The sequence below is a fragment of the Spermophilus citellus genome (assembly GCF_964194105.1).
Source record: "Spermophilus citellus genome assembly, chromosome: 1".
NCBI classification, from domain to species: domain Eukaryota; kingdom Metazoa; phylum Chordata; class Mammalia; order Rodentia; family Sciuridae; genus Spermophilus; species Spermophilus citellus.
Window position 1 is genome coordinate 251,736,814 of NC_138182.1, and position 14,441 is coordinate 251,751,254.

Consider the following 14,441-nt stretch of genomic DNA (forward strand, 5'->3'; position numbering starts at 1 on the left):
AGAGGGCATCCAATGCCCAAGTAGCCCTTGTTCCTGGTAGTCATTCCTTATACTACTCCCCTATTACTCTGGAGTTGGTCTATCTGACTTATAGTACATAGAACTGATGATTTATCTCTTCTGAGAGTCAGTTATAAAGGAGAGTGCAGATTCTATTTTGAACACTCTGACATGCTCTCTCCTTGAATCAATTCCTCTGGGGATATCAGTTGCCATTTCATGAACTGCACTATGGAGAGGACCCTGTGGAAAGGAACCCAGATCTATTGTGAACAATGACGTGATTGAACTTGGAAGGTGATCCCAGCCTCTAGCAAAGCTTCTGTTGTCTGTAATCTCATGAGAGACTCTGATCAGGACCATCCAGCTAAGCAGCCCTCAGATTCCTGATTCCCAGAGACTGTGTGAGATAACAAATATTTGCTGTTGTAAGTTGCCAGAAATTGGAGTAGCTTTTCAGTCAGCAAATAGATTTTCATGTAATTATGGAGACTTCTGTACATAATTTGTTCATTTTCTTAGGCAAATATGTTTTTAGTGTATGTAGGTACTATTCTGGTAAATGCCTCTATTATGATTTTTAGGGTTAATCAATTGAACAGTATATACAACTAGTTTGTTTCATCTTACTCCTGAAGGATATTTCTAGTATTAATATACACATTTTACTTATAATCATAGTTGTCAACAACTTCCCTATATTATACACAATTCTGTGGTTCATGTATGTTTCCTTAGAGATATGAGTGGAATATTTTCTGATATAAATACGTGACTGAGATTAAGAGGGATGAAAGGGAAAAGCTTATCTAACTTCCACAAATACTGACATATTGCTTTTCAGAATTAACAGAAATATCAATCCTCTTGAGAAGTCTGCCTATCCCAAATCATCATTAACTTGAAGTTATCTGCATTTAAATTTTTGTCCTTTTTATAGCTGCATAGGTTGAATTCACATTTGCCTAATTAATATGTTGAGCCCCTCTTACTTAGCTGTTCTATACTAATCTTTATAAATTAGCTATTCATATCTTTTTTCTCACATTTTCCTTTGTGTTTCCTGCCTTATCTATTCATTTTAAAGGTTATATATTCTTTGAGTATACGTGTTCATTACTTGTGAATTTAATACTTTGTGATTATTTTGTCTCTCTCTGTTCATCACCTCTCAACTTTCCTCACAAGTTCTGCAATGTCATTTTCTTATTTCTATGTACAATATCTTTTCCCAACCATTTTTGATAGTTGTCAATATTTCCAGGACATATAAAATTGTAGCCGGATGTGATGGTGCACGCCTGTAATCCCAGCAGCTAGAGAGGTTAAGGCAGGAGGATCACTAGTTCAAAGCCAGCCTCAGCAATTTAGTGAGGCACTAAGCAATTCAGTGAGAACCTTTCTATAAATAAAAATACAAAAAAGGGTTGGGGATGTGACTCAGTAGTTAAGTACCCCCGGGTTCAATCTCTGGTACCAAAAATAATAATAATAATAATGTATTAATCTAGGCATCATTTCCCTGTCACTGAGTTTTAGTTCTTTATTGTTATACTGAAGCTTATAATGAAGCATGTTTCTTACACTGAAGCTCCTATAATAGTCTGTATATTGTCCAACCTCTGAGATCCTCTGTCTGTAATCCTTAAAATTGAATGCCATCATAAACTCACAATTTAGTTTTATTTTTCTAATATATATATATATAAATTTGTGTCACATATGTGTATGTATCTTTGTCCACTGAAAAGGAGTGGATGCAATAACCAACCAAATAGTAATGAATATACCAAAGCCAAAATGGTGGTCTCTACATGCCATTCTTTCTTTCTTTTTTAAATATTTATTCTGAAGTTTTAGGTGGACACAATATCTTTATTTTACATTTATGTGGTGCTGAGAATCAAACCCAATGCCTCGTGCATGTTAAGGAGCACTCTACCACTGAGTCACAACCCCAGCCCTATCTAAATGCCATTTTTTCAATAAAATAAATAAAGATTGTTTGGAGATGTGGTAGATTCCAAGTGTGGGGCAAGTAAAGTAAAATAAAAGCCTGATGCTCTTTGTTGTACTTGGAGTATTGGAAACTCTCAGAGTATTTGTAATGCACTGAAAGAAAATAGCAAGTGTGAAAGAGATGCCATTAATAAAAGATAAATTTTGAACTTGAAATAGAATACCAAGGACAATTATCCTAAACACTGTCTCAGGTTAGATTATGGATATGGAAATGATTCATACATGAAAAAGGATCACCTAACTCCACCTGCATTCTTAATCTTGATGACAATGAGAGAATCATGCTATGTGCTTCTTAGTGATGAGAACACACCATTACCTATGTAGCATTCCTGCCTAAAAATCAAATTCAATCTAAGTCAAATCAGATCTCTAGATGTAAAAATTTGAGTCGTAAACTAAAATAGAACAATATCTAGCAAGGAATGAACCTAATTTAGGAAGTGAAAAATATATAAATAATAAAAGGCAATAACATAGTGTAGGTGGGAAATTATTAGAAACCAAAAGACATCTAAATCATTTGTGATGTATGGAACTTCTTTGACTCCTGACATAAAAGAAATCAAATGTAAAAGGACTTTTGGAGATAATTGGAGAAAATTCACATACATTAATTAACAGATTATAAAAAATTATAAGTTTTTTTTCATGATAATGATGTGAAAAAAACCTTATCTTTATAGATAGGTGTAATCACATGGACAGGTGAAATGACATGATAGCTCTGATTTATTTCAATACTCTACCTGAATACTTTGGAAGAAGTGATGAAGGAAGACTGTCAAATGTTAGTAACTATAAAAACCTGGGTGGTGGCTTCTCTATTTATGTATTCACTTGAAAATTTCCACAATAAAAGCTAAAATATAAATGAGAATCAGATCTAAAGATGTCTTGAGATATGCCAAGATAAGCTCATTCAAACTTGAGTTTGCAGACAGTATACTTACAAAGTATATGTATGCAAAATAGATATGAAACCTATATTTTAAAATCTGCTGAGCTGTCAGTGTCAGATTTAGCACATATCTAATATGAATGTGTTAAGTTATTATCCATCAAAATCCTCACAAAACTCCCTTGCATAATCCAAAGGGAGATTCTGTCAACATTTATACCCAAATATGATAATCCTCAAGCCTCTTGTTCCTGTACTTATACTGTTGCACTGTACCTCATTGGTGATTGATGTTTGTCATCTGCAGAGGGACCAATTGCTTGTTCTCAAGAGAGAGACTTCTTTCTGGTGCATTACAGCACAGGTTAGCTGTGCCTTACATCTCAGTGGATTTCAACTGTCATTGAGTTCAGATAATTCTCTTTCCCTTCCAACCACTGAGGCCGTGCTTTCTAACACTAGTCTTCAGGTAAGCTATGACAATTCCGTGTTTTGGGGGTACATAAGTACATCATTTAACAGAAATATATGTTCTGAGATGTGTGTTATTAGTTGTTGTTGTTATTACTATTATTGGTACTGGGGATTGAATTTGGGGCACTCTTTCACTGAGCTTCTCATGTTTTGTTTTAGACCTGGTCTCATTATGTTACTGAGAATTGTACTAAATTGATGAGGCTAGCCTTGAACTTGTGATCCTCTTGCCTCAGCCTCATAAGTGCTGGGATTACATGTGTATACCACAATGCATAGCTTCATTAGGCAATTTGCTGGTTGTGAAAACATTATAGTATACTTACACAGACCTGGATGGTAGAAGCAAATTATTCTACTCATGCTTCTTGATGCAATCAAGAGACAAAGTAAACACAAGATGTATGGGGCTACTGCTGGCATGACATGACACAATGTTTTACAGTACACTTTTAAAATATATGTAAGTAGAAGAAGTACTCTCTAAAATAATGATAAAAGTATAGACTAATAAATAAGTAAACTAGTAACAATTGTTTATTCATCATTAAATATTATATGTATAGGCCATATTTTAAATGATTGGCAGCACAGTGGGTTTGTATATACTACAATCACCACAAACAAGTATTTTAATTTATTTTTGGCTGATTATTGAGAATAAGTTGTAGATGTCATGCCCTTTTACTTTGGTAAGTATCTACTACCCCGAGACAGCTGTATTCTCCTATATCTAGTGATGCTTTGAATTCTCCACCTCTAATTCAATCATCAGTGTCTTTTGACTTCAGACAATTCCCTCTGTAAATGGACCAAAATTGAGAATGACATCATCCTGGTGGGTCTTCTGTGTGTTTAGTTCCTAATTTTCCAGTTACAACCACTTTGCCTCTGACAGTTTAGGACCACCTAATCAACAAGAAGAGTCTGGGTCTTCTGAATACCAGATACCTGGCATCACTTGGGGTGAGAAGGACGTGATGGAACAGCACTTTCCTTGCTGTGTGTGGGAGGCCTGGGATTCTGCAGACCAGACACCAGGGTCCCAAACACTGCCAAACCCGAGTCTCTGGGATTCTGGGTCCTGCCCTCTTCATTTGTTTCCAAAGCTGGGCTGCTTCTCTTGGGGCTGCTGGGACTTGGACAGGAAACTCCTTGTCCCTGTGGTCTTCTGAGTTGGGCCCAATGGCAGTACCAGCCCAGAGTGCACAGCACCCTAAGGAGGAAGGCAGAGCAGCCTGGCTGGGAACTCATGTCTGCGACCAAGAAGGAACCACAGGTGCTCCAGGAGAGGGGGACACCAGCAGAGGTCCACGCCACAGCTTAATCCTTCTGCCTGACCTGGGAAGATGACTGGAACTTGAGAAATCCTATGTTGCAGACACCCAAGACCAGAAGCCTTCTTCCTCTGATGCACAGCCACCTCTCAACCTCCAGAGTCTTGCTGGCGGGTAGGCAGTGGACTCTGCTTCCTCCACAGGCTACTTTTAGTTTCCGGGAGCAATGAGATTTCTCCCATCCAGATGCTTCATTGGATGATCCTTGGGGGACCTACGTTGTCATCCAAGTGCTCTCTTTGTTAAAGTGCTATGCCAGAGGTTGTACCTTCTGGAGTTTTGTATGTTTTTTTGCTATCAATAAAATTATCCTCACTTGAGAAAATATCATAAGCATTTCTGGTTTGGCTTTTGTGGGAGGACAGACTGGAGGATGCCTACTTATCCTGGTTAACAGATGGTTGAAGCCGAAGGCCTGTGATAGCAGAGACCTTCCAGAAGCCACGGGTGACTCTCAAATCTTGATTGCAGAGCCTTGACGTTTCAGAAGTTAAGTGAAATGTAGGCACATTACTCATTGATATATTGGACAAGGTTTCAAGCCTTGACTGGCTCCATTATTGGCTTCTGAATCTGTTTCTTTTTTCTTTTTTTTTTTTTTTTAAATGTTATTTCTTTTTTTTTTTTTAAGAGAGAGTGAGAGAGAGGGGAGAGAGAGAGAGAGAGAGAGAATTTTTAATATTTATTTTTTAGTTCTCGGCGGACACAACATCTTTGTTGGTATGTGGTGCTGAGGATCGAACCCGGGCCGCACGCATGCCAGGCGAGCGCGCTACCGCTTGAGCCACATCCCCAGCCCCTGAATCTGTTTCTTAAGAGGTTGCCAGTCAAGTTAGCCACTGATTCACCTGGAAAAAGTTTTACTCTTTTCCTAGAAACTCTTGGGTTATCATTTGTTTTCAAGTCAACAAAAGCTAGTAAGTGGTAGAGATTAACAGAGATTAACTGGGTTAAATCTCCAATAAAACACACACACACACACACACACACACACACACAGTGAGAGAGAGAGAGAGAGAGAGAAAGAGAGAGAGAGGGACAAAGAGAGAACTTTTTTTGACTTCCTGGTGCTATTTTGATTAGCACTGGAGGTGTTTAGAATATGCAGGGCTCTTCTTGTCTGTCTTTTGTCCTCATCTATGTGAATGATTCAGAAACCTTCCAGTTAAGAAATATTTCAATTGGCTTAGAGTAAGTTTTATTCCCCCAACATTTTCTCCAAAAGCAAAATATTAATTGACGAGTCTTTGGCAATTAATAGCTTAAAACTTACTAGGAATATGGCCAATAAATTTCATTTAATGTTTCATAATAGTGTAACATAAAAAATGCTCCTGCTGTGTTTTGAAGTTTTTGGCTTTTCTCCTTCCCCTTTAATCCAAGAATTGATGTCCAGAAGATGTTGCAACAATGCTAAAAAAGGATGCTAAGATGGCAAGTTTAAAGTTAACAGGTTAGTGAGATTCCATCTCAAAATAAATAAATAAATAGAAATAAAAGTGGTTGTGGGTGTGACTCCATGGTAGAGCATCCCTGGGTTCAATCCCCAGTACCATGCACACACACACAGAGGGGTCTGACTGTGTGTATGTGTGTATGTGTGTGCACACACATTCAAGCTCATACATGTGTATACTATAGGGTTCCTTTGAAAACTGTAGTTTGTTACATTTGTAAATAACTGTTTGATTCAGACTTTTAAAGATGAGCAGTAAATTTTTTGTTATCCTAAAACTTCTCCAAAAAATAAAAAAGTGAGTAGTGGCTGCTGGGTTGTAGCACAGTGGCAGAGTGCTTGCCTATCATGTGAAAGGCTCTGGGTTCAATCCCAGCACCAAGGGGAAAAAAAGTGAGTGGTGAACAAAACATCTGTGTACTGAGCGCAATCAGCGTGTTCCCAAGATAGTAAGTGTTCAGTACATGCTGCTGAATTGAATTGAAAAATCACTAAGTGCAAGAGAAAAGCAATTATTTATATAATAATAGCTTGAGTGGTATTAGACTCTTAGAGATTACAAGCTGAAAAAAATATATGAGAAACTAGATGGTGCACACCTGTAATCCCAGTGACTGGGGAGTCTAAAACAGGAGGATCACCATGTGAGAGAGAGGGCTTGGGATGTAGCTTAATGGTAAAGTGCCTCTTGGTTAGATACCCAGTACCAAAAAAAAAAAAAAAAGAATCAGACCTGGGGCCATGGGAAGATAAGATTTAACCTGGGTCAGCTGACATTCTTCTTCATCTTTATTGCTAAAATGTAGATAAATTTTCAAGAACTCCTTTAAAGGCAGAATAGAGAAACATTTATCTGTTGAACAAATATTAAGGAAACGCTATGTCCCAGACATAGTGCTAGGCTAATTTCACCATAACTGTGAGTTGAAAATAGGTTCAGTCTCTCATCGTTTACAGTCTAGTGAAGTAGACATTCATTAGAGATCACACAAATAAAAACATAACTGTCAAATGAGATTATCAGCATTAGAACCCCATCATTTATTGAATGCACATGATTCCAGAGGAGCACTGTCTAAAAATGCAATGGGAGTTATATTTGAAGGACAAGGGTGCTGGCGATAAGTAGACAAAACAGAGTAAGGGAATCATGACATCAGATTCTTTGATTCTACTAACTAAATGATAAGTTGTGAAAAGAGGCAATTCAAATTCTCTTTGACAGGATCAAAACAGACAACTATGACAGAATACCCTCTCATTAGAGAAATAACCTCTCAAAACCTTCCCCACCATTATCCCACATCTGGGCAGTTATGTTCACAGTAGGTTGTAAAAAAAAGATAGGAATGTTTAGGCTAGATTCATATAATAATGATGGAACGATACATAAAAGTAATATTTATATTTATGTTAAACTTATGTTTTAAAATTTACAATATTAAAAAGCATAAGAATATTACACATTGAAATATGACAATCCATATTATAAATTATTATATAAATATATAACAATATTGTTATGAAAAATAACAATATTATAGCATTTGTAATTTAACAATATCCAAATATAATAATATAAAATTCAGGGCTGGGGTGTGGCTCAGTGGTAGAGTGCTCACCTAGCATGCATGAGGCACTGGGTTTGATTCTCAGCACCACATAAAAATAAAATAAAGATATTGTGTCCATATAAAACTAAAAAATAAATATTTAAAAAATAATATAAAATGCAATAAAATAATTTTATATTATACCATTATAACCATGATAAGTAAAACAATTAATACAGAATGATTTCCCCTTATCTTGGAAGGGTCTGATGTCAATTTCTCCCTATTCTCAAAGACAGGGGAAGGAATTGGTTCTGAGTTTAATGTAGTTCACTCTATCATGAAGGAAAAAAGACTAGGTTTGAAGAGGAGAAAGAAGAATTCTAGGGAAGTCTAGGAAGAGGGGGGGGCGAGCAGCATTTTTCCTACGACCAATGGGATATACAAGAACGAGGGAAGGAGGAAGCTGAATTTTCACTGGGCTGGAAGCCAGGAAAAATTGCTCAAGTAGACAGAGCATGGTGATGTATGCCTGTAATTAATTTCAGCTACTTGGGACTGAGGCAGGTAGATCACAAATTTAAGGCCAGCCCAGGCAAATTAGCAAGATTCTATCTCAGGATGTTAAAAAATAATAAAAGAACTGGGTATATAGATAGCTCCCTAGTAGAATGTCCATGGGTTCAATTCCCAGTACCACGAAGAAGATGAAGAAAGAAAAGGAAAAGAGTAGCTGGAAGCTGTGGTTCAAACCTGTAATCCCAGCGGCTCAGGAGGCCTAAGAAGGAGGATAGCAAATTGGAGGCCAGCCTCAGCAATTTAGTGAGACCCTCAATAATTTAGTAAAATCCTGTCTCAAAATAAAAAACAGAAAGAATAGGGGATGTAGCTCAGTGATAAAACATTCTCAGGTCTGTGCCCTTAATATGGAGAGTGGTGGGAGGGAAGAGAGAGAGAGAGAGAGACAGAGAGAGAGAAACACATCATTCAGGAAGACCTGGGTGGATGGATCAGAGAAAGCATCTCTATTCTTATTGCATGATTGGTTCTGGGCCCAGGAATTTCTTGGGAACTGAGCCATCACCTGTAGTTGTTCTACTTTCCTTCAAGAAAAATTATTCACTGACTGTACTAGGGGACAGTGATAACTGCTCTTCTTGGGGTCCATGAGGATGTCATTCCTTCATCATTTACCCCCACGAAATGGCTAGAAGAACTTGCAACCAACACTGTCAGCTCATTTCAGTACCCAATGCACACAATACCATAAGACACCATGAAACCAAAGTGGGGGAAACTGATGGGTCTGGTCTGGGTCCAGTGGAGTGGGGGTGAGGGAGCATCCAACACCTCTTCCTGGGGGAGGGTTGCTACATGAATGCACTTTGAGTCTGTAGGAGACTTCTCTTTTCCTGCCCTTTTCTCCCTGAGATGGAGCAATATTTATTGAAAACTCTCTTATAATAATTACAAATTTTTAAATTTTTTTTAGTTGTTGTTGGGACACATGCCTTTATTTTATTTATTTTTATGTGGTGCTGAGGATCGAACCCAGTACCTCACATGTACTGGGCGAGTGCTCTACTGCTGAGCCACAACCCCCAACCCCAAAATTACAAATATTTACAAATGTAAGAAAGGAAATGAAAATCATTCAAAGCTGAGCTAGGGATGTAGTTCATTGTTAGAGCACTTGCCTAGCATGCACAAGGTCCTAGGTTCAATGCCAAGCAAAAGCAAAAAAAAAAAAAAAATGTTTTTCCAAGTGTTGGGCATGCCATGTTTAACATTTCGATGTTCCAAGAGCCTCATAATGACCCCAGTGTTTCTTGAAATGTATGAACTTTCCCAGGTGAGATGGCACAGGCCCACCATTCCAGCTACTCAGAAGTCTGAGGCAGGAGGATTGCCAGTTTGAAGTCAGCATTAGTAACTTAGTGAGGTTCTCAGCAATTTAGGGAGACCCTATCTCAAAATAACATAAAAAGGGCTGTGGATATGAGTCAGTGGTTAAGCACTGCTGAGTTCAATCCTTGGATGGATGAATATACATACCCCTGGCCTTGCTTTAATTTAGGAGAATTCAATCCGAGGTCATATGAATAAATATTCAGTAAGAGATAAAATCATTGAGGTAATATTTTTAAGAGCAGAAACAGAATGTTTGTGAGCCTAGCAATGTTTTTGTTACTATATGCTTATTAAATACAGCCATGGCCTTTTGTTTGCCTTTAAATATATCTAAGCCAGATGGCAGCCAGCAGAGAACTGAGGCAGGAGGATCAAGAGTTTGAGGACAGCCTGGAAAACACAGGAGGACACTGTCTCAAAAAATGTGTATATCTGAATATTAAAAAATGAATAAATTAAGGTCTGTCTCAATAGTTATGAAAAATTAGAAGAGAATGATAAAGTTGAATATTTATGCGGATCATTAGGGTTATAGAGGATCCCAAATTGTACAGAATCAACTTGATCAGTTAGTAAAATGGTTTAGATGCAACGGGGAAATGGGGTGGGTAGTAAAATATCTTCTTGATAGAGACAGGCTAACTCAACTTCCATTCTGCCACCCACTAGCTGTGCTACTTTGGACAAGTTACTTAAACACTCTGGGTTTCAGGTTGCCTCATCTGTAACCTGGAGATTAAATAATAGCACTTCCTATAGGATCCTGTGAGAATGGAAAGCAATAATGTGTGCAAAGCAGTAAATTTGGAACCCGGCACATGGTAAGTTTGCGGTAAATATTAATTATCATTTCTTTAAAAATAAATATTTACATTGTGCTTGCTACATGCTAGGCACTATTCTAGCTTACCAAAAATTTATGTGCTAGGCACTATTTTAAACACTGTACAGATATTAATTCATTTGATCCTCATAACAGTCACCCTCCAGCATGGGGAAAGGTGGGGCGGTGGTTAGGGGCACACTAGGTAAAAAAAAAAAATCGGGAAAGAGGGTGCACGTTGCACTTCCAAATTTTGGTTATTGCCTTCCCTTCTCCAAAACAGGAAAGAATTCAATTCACACAAAAGTCTGAAGTGAGCCAGATTCTGGCTTTTTGTTATGTAGTCCTAGGGATTCCACCCAGGCCTTGTGCATGCTAGGCAAATGCTCTACCACCAAGCTGCACTTACCCAGCCCCCTTTTTCCTGTTTCCAGCCAGGTTCTTGTCAAGTTGCCCAGGAGGGCCTTGAAGTTCTTGATCCTACTGTCAGCCTCCAGAGTAACTGGGATTATAGACGTGGACAACTGGCCCAGCCAGATTCTGCTTTAACTTTAGGTGTTGATGCTGTTACTGGCAGTGAAGCAGGGAAACTGCCTGGCCAGCAGCCATCCTGGCAAGACTCAGCTGCCCCAGTGCTTAACAATATTGTCAGGGGGCCCACTGAACTGTCCTTAAATTCTGGGGTCTCAGCAGCCCCTCTACATTACTGAGCCCCTTGTGAGTCTCCTATTTGTTCTGCTACCATCAAAAAGCACCAGGCCCCACTTTCATAATCTGCCACCCTGTTGATCCTCCTGACCTTTGGGCCAACTAGAATATGTAAATTTCTCTCTTCACCTTTTCAACTTGTTACTTAGTGGGCTTGAAACTTTCCCCCTGAGTACAGAGATTTCTAGAGACAGTGTAGGCAGCTCTGAAAGGGTGAATAAGCAAGAAACTAATCAGAAATCTGACAAGGAAACCCCAGGAAGGAAGTTTCCAGAACTGTCTCTACCTCTACCCTGCTGACCTCCGCAATCCATCGCTGTGCTGTTTCTTCAGGGTATTTACCTGCCCAGGTGACAGATGTCTTGTGGGCTGTTCTTGATTCATCCTGCAGAGGAAATTTACTCATTCCCAGATCCATTTGAACTGAAAGCAGTTTATTTTAGCTGAAACTCAAAGAGTTCTTCCTACCTCTCCAGTCTCCATAATTAGGGATTGAACCCAGGGTGCCCTTCACTGAGCTACATTCCTACACATTTTTGGTTTTCACTTTGGGCCAGGGTCTTGCTAAGTTGCCCAGGCTGCACCTGAACTTCAGATCCTCCTGCCACAGTCTCTGGAGTCATTGGGATTACAATGAGCTACCATGCTTGGCCAGTGAGTGTTTTTCTTTTTAAATATCTTCCCTGTGATGTCCTGTGACACAAATTGCCTTTTCTGTCTCCATTTCTGCTTGATGATAGACTTAGTAGAATTTCCACAACAGAACATTTTAAAGTACTAAAACCCAAACAATGGATCTTTTGATTATAAAATTAATTTTATTTGTAGACTATTTGGAAAATTCTTGGAAAGCAAAAGGAAGAAAATTCAGTCATATTTTGGCTCATATCTGAGAGCAATTGTTAGTATTTTGTGGGCTATTCACATTGAATATTTAATCATAGGTAATAAAGAGAAATTTATAAACCTGAATGTCGTGTACATCCTATTTCTAATTTTCCTTTGCCCTTCTGTGTTTTGTTGCTATTTCTTCATGTCAGTCACTTGTTTCCCTACCATGTTCATAGGAGTTGCACATTCATTTGATGTGTTGGAATATTGTCACTGATTACTGAACAGGGAGTTAATGTATAAAATAAAAAAATGGTACTTCACTTTTTTGTTGTTGCTGATGGGGATTAAATACAAAAGTGCTTTAACAGTGAACTACATCTCAAGTCCTTTTTTTAATTGTTTTTTTTTTTTTTTTGAGATGAAGTCTCACTAAGTTACTAAGGCTGGTTTGGAACTTGCAATCCACCTGTATCAATCTCCCTAGTTGCTGGAATTGCAGGTGTGTGCTACCATGCTCAGCTCAACATTAGTTTCTAAATTCAAAGGTGTTGCCATGGAACTGAAAGCTTTTAAAATATATATATTTTATAAATGAACATTAAAAAAACTGAAAGCTTTTGCTTGGAGAATGGGACCACTTACTGTAGTTTTTTCAAAGATCATACCCATACTACGAAGTTTCAATTTGGCGAGAAAAATAGAAAATGTCAAAGCTTTTAAAGATGCTGAATGTGTCCTCCTAGATTGTTTTCATGTTTCTCTACATTTTTAAATAATAAATACCATTGGCATAAACAGGTGTTTAAGATGAATGTAGCAGCTTTTTGACTGATATCCTGCTGACTTTACAGAGGTACACACATGAAGATTGTTCAAGAGTCATTTCAGCCACTAGTGTTTTATAGGAAAGTAGAGAATGTCTGTGGATTGGTAAATCAGGTACTGGAATTAGGAAAGCACCTGTCCTCCAGGGCGTGGATGTTCCCTAACTAGATACCCTGTGCCCCAATGGTAAGGATTTCCCATGGTTTCCCAGTTAATTCACTCAAATTGGAATAAATACATGAAATCCATACGATTAATTCTTGAAGGTGTAACTGGGCATATAAATACCTTTGTACATAGGTACATATGCATGCTCAAACACGCAGCATGTCAGTGACGAATAATGCCATATTGTTTTCCCAAATGATTGTGCTAAGTTACATTTTAATATTGGATTATAGAAAAGCACCTGTTTTAAAGTTCCCTCTTCAACTTCTGGTTTGATAACAACTTAAAAGCCCATAAATCTTGGTGAGCTGGATAGGTGAAATTTTTAATTGCATCCTATTTAAGTTGAAATTTTCTTGAGTTGGAAATGAATATATTTTTTAAAGCATGACGACCTCTTTTGAATTGTCTTACATATCTTCTACTCATTTCTCCTCTCAGGTGTTTCTCTTCTTTCTGTTAATTTTCACCTACTCCTTATAAACTCAATGGATTAGGGGCTGGGGATGTGGCTCAAGCGGTAGAGCGCTCGCCTGGCATGCGTGCGGCCCGGGTTCGATCCTTAGCACCACATACCAACAAAGACGTTGTATCCACCGAGAACTAAAAAATAAATATTAAAAATTCTCTCTCACTCTCTCTTTAAAAAAAAGCCTAAAAAAATAAACTCAATGGATTAAATTTTGTCCATCATGGACAGAAAAATATTAATATTATGTTTCCATCTGTTATTTATCAAGAGTTGGAAATATGAACTCACTTTAATAGGAACCTAAAAAATATACTCTGAATATTAATGTTAAGTATGGATAATTTCAGTGGTTTTCCCCCACTTGGGTCAACTAGTTGTTTATCTTAATTTGGTGTGAACATCTAGATTCTCTAAGACCTAAGTCCAAAACAAGAATTGGTATATTTTTGGCACTTCTGAGGTAAATGATTGCAGTTTAGCATAAGGGATAGCCTGTCACATATTTTTAGGAATTGCGTTACAATTTGTCTTACTGTAAGTACTAATCACTAAAATACTTTAGATGGGTCTTATTTTCAGACTCTGCTATTTCTTTGTCCTTTAAGACAAATCAGGATTTCAATTAAAATGTCTTATGCTAGCTCTTTTCATAGAACCCCACCATATTTTGTAGGGAAGAAGCATGAAGAACAATCTTGCACGTTGCCTGCACAGGCGGTAGAAATGGGGTTCCCTTTAGTGGAATGGGCTGCCTGGAAAAATAGAACAATGAAAAAAAATCACAGGACACAGAAAATAATTTCAAAAGCGGGGGCAGGACGGGCAAGCCGATCATATCAATCAAGCTTCTATACTATGACAAAATGGAGCCTGTGCCTGCTTTATTTATATTGGGAAACATCAAAGGTCTTCCATAGAATGTGCTTCACCAAAAAAGGTTGAAGGTGGGCTATCCAG

General features: G+C 37.9%; 1 long non-coding RNA gene across 1 annotated transcript; it reads left to right on the top strand.

Annotated features, from left to right (window-relative positions):
* Positions 1–217: 217 nt before the first annotated feature.
* LOC308657151 lies at positions 218–5,051 on the top strand. The gene is made up of 3 exons (XR_014023858.1): positions 218–428; positions 3,231–3,392; positions 4,296–5,051. It is a non-coding gene; the product is annotated as an uncharacterized lncRNA (long non-coding RNA).
* The last annotated feature ends 9,390 nt before the right edge of the window (positions 5,052–14,441 follow it).